The 7,957-nt window shown below is 46.1% G+C and overlaps 1 protein-coding gene across 1 annotated transcript in view; it reads left to right on the top strand.

Annotated features, from left to right (window-relative positions):
* The window catches only part of LOC111965006 (DNA-directed RNA polymerase III subunit RPC7-like), a 737,315-nt gene that overhangs the window by 478,002 nt on the left and 251,356 nt on the right, over positions 1-7,957 (top strand). The window lies entirely within an intron of this gene.

The following is a 7,957-nucleotide window of genomic DNA, read 5'->3' as shown; positions in this document are numbered from 1 at the left end:
ACCACTACTGGCTCAGGACCAAAACAGCTTCCACAACAATTAGGGATCTACAGAAAACAGAGCAGGAAGGGAGGAGAGAAGAACACTTGCAGCAAGAACAAAGTGAAAGAATGTTTTTGTTTTGTTTTGTGGGAGGCTGGCTGTGATTTCAAAGTGGAGCCTTTTTTAGACCTAGTTGTTGTTTTACACTCTTATATAGAAAGATATACACTGGCCAGTTTATTAGGTACACCACCCCGTTTACAAAAATGAAATCACTGAGTCAAGTGGCCGTGTCTTGCTATAAAAAGCAGACAGACAGGCATTCAGTTACTGTTTAATTTCAATTATTTTAGCAGGTAGATCAGCTTTAATATTGCAGATAGATTGTGGCTTCCATCAATGTAAGTAAATATATACTGTATATAAATATATTTTTTAAAATGTAACCTTTATTTAACTAGGCAAGTCAGTTAAGAATAAATTCTTATTTACAATGAAGGCCTACCGGGGAACAGTGGGTTACCTGCCTTGTTCAGGGGCAGAACGACAGATTATTACCTTGTCAGCTCAAGGATTCAATCTTGCAACCTTTCGGTTACTAGTCCAACGCTCTAACCGCTAGGCTACCTGCCTCCCCATTATTTTCCCCTAACCCTACCCACCCCTCCCCTAATTGGAGTAAACTAATTAAATATATTTCCTTCTTTAGTATTTTCCCCTAACACTACCATCCCTCCCCTGATTGGACTAAACTAATTAAATATATTTTCCTTCTTTAGTATTTTCCCCTAACCCTCCCATCCCTCCCCTGATTGGAGTAAACTAATTAAATATATTTCCTTCTATAGTACTTTCCCCTAACCCTCCCATCCCTCCCCTGATTGGACTAAACTAATAGACCACAACACTTAGGCTTCTGCATCCTGCTTATACACACTATACATTTCACAGACACAGTATAGTTTACAATAGTTATCTTTTGTTTGTTTTTAGCCTAGCCCATAGGTCTATATGATTTGTTAACGTTTGTATCACAACTAAAGTGGCCAAATAACTTCTTAAAATGAAGCACATTAATCTGCCTCACAAGGGGTGTAGAGCCGAACTGGCATACATACGCAGAGGGTGAGTATCAAGTTTGAGGAAAATCCCCATAAAAATGCACCTTCATAATAAAAGCATTACACTGTTGATAATGGTGTTTTTCCAGCTAATGGTACATTGGCGTCTATAGCCTACTGCTACGTGCGACTTGCTGCACTTATAATGTGAAGAAAAAGCCTAATAGTTTATCAACAACATTTTAAGCTAAACGTTCTGATCTGTTGCGTCAGCCCCACAACGGTCCCAGACTGTTTGGAATATTTATTTCTCACACAGAATAGAGTAGGTCACCTTTTGTACTATGGGGGATAGTAGATTAACAGACTAGTGCTTTTTCTGTTCGTTAGGTCTACTCATCTTGTTGGCTGACGGAAAGAAAATGTGGACAGTTCTTCCAATATCTCCAATATGCACCTCAGAATTGGATAAGGAGGTGCGCAGTAGCGTCCCCGATGTGTCCGTCTTCACTTGTAGCCTTTAAGAAAGACCCGATCACGTGATGGAGCACTCAGCACTCAGGGAGAAGGGAAATAAAATTATTATATTCAGCCCAAGAGCACAACAGCCACTGACCGCAAAAAGCATGGATTTTATTAGGGGGCATTACGGCCACACAAAGGGGATGCGGCCGGGAAATTCGAGGTCAAATTACTTGTCAAATTGTGAATGAGAGACTGATGAAGTGTGTACAGCCTGGGCAAATAACAAAGCAGAGCTCATGCCTTTCAAGCAACTTTTTTTTTAATCATCATTATGCAGCCTTACAATGTATTAAAAATCAAAACATGTAGCCCAAAATTTGTAGAATGACTAAAGTTACATTAATAACTCTACATTAAGTATATAGGAACACCTATTTCTTTGTTAACCGCTCAACACACTATACTATACTTTTAAAGAATGACCAGGCATCCTCTACTGACGGGATGAGGTCAATATCCTTCCAGGATACCCCGGCCAGGTCGATTAAGAAAGGCCTGCTCGCTGAAGTGTTTTAGGGAGCGTTTGACAGTGATTGAGGGGTGGTCGTTTGACCTCAGACACATTACGGATGCGGCAATGAGGCAGTGATTGCTGAAATCTTGGTTAAAACGCAAGAGGTTATTTTGGAGGGCAAGTGGTTAGGATGATATTATGAAGGTGCCCGTGTTTACAGATTTTGGGTTGTACCTGGTGGGTTCATTGATCATTTGTGTGAGATTGAGGGCATCAAGCGTAGATTGTAGGATGGCCGGGGTGTTAAGCATGTCCCAGTTTAGGTCACCTAGCAGCACGAGCTCTGAAGATAGATGGGGGGCAATCAGTTCACATATGGTGTCCAGGGCACATGCCGAGGGTGGTCTATAGCAAGCGGCAACAGTGAGAGACTTAATTTCTGGAAAGGTGGATTTTTTAAAAGTAGAAGTTCAAACTGTTTTTGGTACAGACCTGGATATTAAGACAGAACCTGCAGGCTAATCTCTCGCAGTAGATTGCAACTCCACCCCCTTTGGCCGTTCTATCTTGTCGGAAAATGTTATAGTTCGGGATGGACATTTCAGGGCTTTTGGTGCCTTCCTAAGCCACGATCCAGACACAGGTTAGGACATCCGGGTTGGCAGATGTGTGCTAAAGCAGTGAACAAAACAAACTTAGGGAGGAGGCTTCTAATGTTAACATGCATGAAGCCAAGGCTTTTAACGGTTACAGAAGTTATCAAAAGAGAGCGCCTGGGGAATAGGAGTGAGCTAGGCGCTGCAGGGCCTGGATTCACCTCTACATCACCAGAGGAACAGAGGAGGAGTAGGATAAAGGGTACGGCTTAAAGGCTAAAAGAACTGGCCGTCTAGTACGTTCAGAACAGAGAATAAAGGAGCAGATTTCGTGGCGCGGTAGAATAGATTCAAGGCATAATCTACAGACAAAGGTATGGTTAGGATGTGAATACAGTGGGGGGTAAACCTGTGCATAGAGTGACGATGAACGAGAGAATATTGTCTCTAGGAATATCAATTTAAACCAGGTGATGGTCACCGAAATGTTTTCAAGGGTCTGCATCAGTGGTTTCTTGTGTGGAAGCCAGGAGAGCTAAATGTGTTTGGTTAATTACAGTGAGACCGGCAGTTATTTGCTTGACAATCCCCGGCTGACCAGATTTCATGACTACCAGGTACAACCCATTAATACTCAGAGCACAGTACCCATATACCTCAAGACAGACCCACCCAGGTACAACCCAATACAGTGAAGCAGACCCCCAGGTACAACCCATTGTACTTGAAGACAGACCCACCCAGGTACAACCCATGTACTCGAGACAGACCCAACCAGGTACAACCGCAATCAGTGAAGAAGACCACACCCGGTAAAACCCATACAGTGAAGCCCACCAGGTACAACCCAATACAGTAAAGACAGACCCACAGGTACAACCCAATACGTGAAGACAGACCACCCAGCTCAACCCAATAAGTAAACCCAGTACTCGAAGACAGACCCACCCAGGTACAACCCAATACCAGTGAAGAACAGACCCACCCAGGTACAACCCATTATACTCAAGACAGACCCACCCAGGTACAACCCAATACAGTGAAGAACAGACCCACCCAGGTACAACCCATTATACTCAAGACAGACCCACCCAGGTTACAACCCAATACAGTGAAGAAGATACACCCAGGTACAACCCAATACAGTGAAGACAGACCCACCCAGGTACACACCCATACAGTGAAGAAGACCCCCCAGGTACAACCCAATACAGTGAAAGGCAGACCCACCGGTACAACCCAATAAGTGAAGACAGACCCACCCAGGTACAACCCAATACAGTGAAGAACAGACCCACCCAGGTTAACCCAATACAGTTAAGACAGACCCACCCAGGTACAACCCAATAACTCAGGCAGACCACCCAGGTACAACCACAATACAGTGAAGACAGACCCACCCCAGGTAACACCCAATACAGTGAAAGAACAGACATCACCCAGGTACAACCCAATACAGTGAAGACAGACCCACCCAGGTACAAACCCAATACAGGTGAAGACCAGACCACCCAGGTACAACCCAATACAGTGAAGACAGACCCACCCAGGGTACAACCCAATACAGTGAAGAACCACCCAGGTAACAACCAATAAGTGGAAGCAGCCCCAGGTAACTAAAGACCCAAACAGTGAAGACAGACCACCCAGGTACAACCAATTACAGTGAAGACAGACCCACCCAAGGTACAACCCAATACAGTGAAGACAGACCCACCCAGGTAAACACCCAATACACGTGAAAGACGACCCAACCCAGCGCCGTACCAAGGCAACAAGCTTCCTCAACCCACTCCCATCGTGAGACCAGGTCTCAGCCCACCACCCAGGTACACCCAATACTAGGTGAAGACAGACCCACCCAGGTACAACCCAATACAGTGAAGACAGACACCCACCGCAGTACACCCAATACAGTGAAGGCAGACCCACCCAGGTACACACCCAATACAGTGGGAAGACAGACCCACCCAGGTTACAACCCATTATAACTCAAGACAGACCCACCAGGTACAACCCAATACAGTGAAGACAGACCCACCCTAGGTTAAACCCAATACAGTGAAGACAGACCCCACCCAGGGTACAACCTCAATACAGTGAAGGACAGACCACCCAGGGTGCAACCCATTATAACTCAAGACAGACCCCACCACAGGGTAGCAACGCCATACAGTGAAGACCAGTTTATCCACCTCCAGGTACAACCCATTATACTCAAGAACAGAACCCATCCCCCCAGGTACAACCCAATTACAAGTGAAGACAGATCCAACCCAGGGTGCAACCCATTATACTCAAGACGATCCACCCAGGGTACAACCGCATTAATACGCAATGACAGACCCACCGGGTACAACCCATTATACCTCAGACAATACCCACCCAGTTAGCAACCCAAATACAAGTGAAGACAGACCCACCCAGGTACAACCAAATACAGTGAAACGGGAAAACCAAAGACCCACCCAGGGTACAACCCAATACAGTGACGACAGATCCACCCCAGGGTACAACGCAATACAGTGAAGACAGACCCACCAGGGTACAACCCAAAATACAGTGAAGACAGACCCACCCAGGGTCGAACGCCAATACAGTGAAGACCCCACCCAGGGTACAACCCAATACAGTGAAGACAGACAACCCAGGTAACAACCCAATACAAGTGAAAGAGCAGACCACCCAGGTACAACCAATACAGTGAAGACAGACCCACCCAGCTACAACCCAATACAGTGAGACCCACTCCAGGTTACAACCAATACAGTGAAGACAGACCCACCCAGGTAACAACCCAATACAGTGAAGACAGACCGCACCCAGGTACACACCCAATAACAAAGTGAAGACCACCAGGTACAACCCATTGTAACTCAAGACAGAACCCACCCAGGTACAACCCAATACGTGAAGACAGACCCCCCAGGTACAACCAATACAGTGAAGACAGACCCACCCAGGTACAACCAATACAGTGAAGACAGATCCACCCAGGGGGTACAACCCATTATACTCAAGACAGTACCCACCAGGGTACAACCCATTTTATACTCAGACAATACCCACCCAGGTACAACCCAATACAGTGACATACAGACCCACCCAGGTACAAACCAAATACAGTGAAGTACAAGACCCACCCAGGTACAACCCAATACAGTGAAGCCAGATCCACCAGGTACAAACGCCAATAATACTGACCCAGGTACCAACCCAGGAATTCCTAGCAAGAGTTAGGTTCAATTTCCATTTCAATTCCAGTCTATTCTGGAAGTGCACCAAGAAAATTTCCACTTCAACTATCTTCGATGCTTTTCAATTGGGACATTTTTGGGAATTTGAAATTAGTTTGACTTTACGGGAATTGACCGGAATTGAAACCTAATTGTCCTGAACCGCTGATTCCCGGTCCTACTGGGGGCCTAAAGAAAGGGTTTCCTGTGTGGTTCCTTGCTCGTTCCAATAGCCGTTCATCTGAAATGATTACAGGGCAGAATAAATTCCTTCCTGAGTTTAAAGGGGGCATTCTGTAGTTGCTATATCCATTTTTCAACTCATGAATTATTCATAACGTACCCATTGATTCTCGAAGATAATAACTTTTTAAATGCTCTTGAGCTTAATTCAGACTGTGTAACCCATCCAGAACCCAAAATCATACCCTCGTCTTTTAACACTCCTACGTTTGCAAAATAATAAATAAACAAACTTTGTATAAAGCCCAACCATGGTTTAAAAACTATACATTTGATATCATGGATGTCAGTCCTTGTATCCGTAATTAATGTCTGTGCATTTAAGAGGGGGGGGGGGGGGGGGCATACATATCACACAACAACCTCCATTCTAATTCAGTATGCTCTGGAGGGGGGGGGAAAGTAAATCACACACACACGTCATTCTATTCCAGTATGCTCTGGAGGGTGGGGGGGGGCCATAAATCACAACAACACTCCAATTATATTCCAGTAAGCTCTGGAGGGGGGGGGGCAGTAATCACAACAAACACCTCCATTCTATCCAGTATGTCTCTGGAAGGGGGGGGCATAAATTCACAAAAAAAAAACTCCATTCTATTCCAGTATGCTCTGGAGGGGGGGGGGGCATAAATCACACAACACCTCCATTCTATTTCCAGTATGTCTGGATGGGGGGGGGACATAACATCAGCAACACCACCTCCATTCTAATTTCCAGTAATGTTCTGGAGGGGGGGGGGCATAAATCACAACAACACCTCCATTCTATTCCAGTATGCTCTGGAGGGGGAGGGGGGGGAACATAAATCACAACAACACCTCCTTCTATTCCAGTAAATGTTCTGGAGGGGGGGGCATAAATCACAACAACACCTTCCATTCTATTCCAGTATGTCTGGAGGGGGAGGGGGGGGGCATAAACTCACAACAACACCTCCATCTATTCCAGTATTTCTGGAGGGGGGGGGGGGGGGGCATAAATCACAACAACACCTCCATTCTATTTCAGTATGCTCTGGAGGGGGGGGGGGGGGACATAAATCACAAACAACGCCTTACCATTCTCTTACAGTATGCTCTGGAGGGGGGGGGGGGGGCATAAATCACAACAAACACCTTCCATTCCTATTCCAGTATGTCTGGAGGGGGAGGGGGGGGACATAAATCACAACAAACCTCATTCTATTCCAGTACTGTTCTGGAGGGGGGGGGCCATCAATCACAAAACACCCTCCAATTCTATTCCAAGTATGTTTGGAGGGGGGGGGGGCATAAATCACAGCACACCTCATTCTATCCAGTATGTTCTGGAGAGGGGGGGGGGGGGCATAAATCACAACACCCTCCATTTTATTCCCAGTCAGCTCTGGAGGGGGGGGGGGGGGGGCATAAATCAACAACAAACACCTCCATTCTAGTTCCAGTATGTTCTGAGGGGGGGGCATAAATCACAACAACACCTCCATTCTATTCCAAGTATCGTTCTGGAGGGGGGGGGGGGGGGACAATAAATCACAACAACACCACTCCGCATTCCTATTCCAGTAATGTTCTGGAGGGGGGGGGGGGGGACATCAAATCACAACAACACCTCCATTCTATTCCAGTATGTTCTGGAGGGGGGGGGGGGGGGGGACATAAATCCAACAAACCCTCCATTCATTCAGTATGTTCTGGAGGCGGGGGGGGGACATAAATCACAACAACACATCCATTCTATTCCAGTATGCTCTGGAGGGGGGGGGGGGGACATAAATCACAACAACACCTCCCATTCTATTCCAGTATGTTTGGAGGGGGAGGGGGGGGGGGGACATAAATCACAACAACCTCCATTCCTAATTTCCAGTATGCTCT

This window comes from Salvelinus sp. IW2-2015, linkage group LG6.1, assembly GCF_002910315.2.
Source record: "Salvelinus sp. IW2-2015 linkage group LG6.1, ASM291031v2, whole genome shotgun sequence".
Classification (NCBI taxonomy): Eukaryota; Metazoa; Chordata; class Actinopteri; order Salmoniformes; family Salmonidae; genus Salvelinus; species Salvelinus sp. IW2-2015.
Note: the sequence above shows the minus strand (reverse complement) of the source record. Positions and strands in the feature narration are given on the sequence as shown.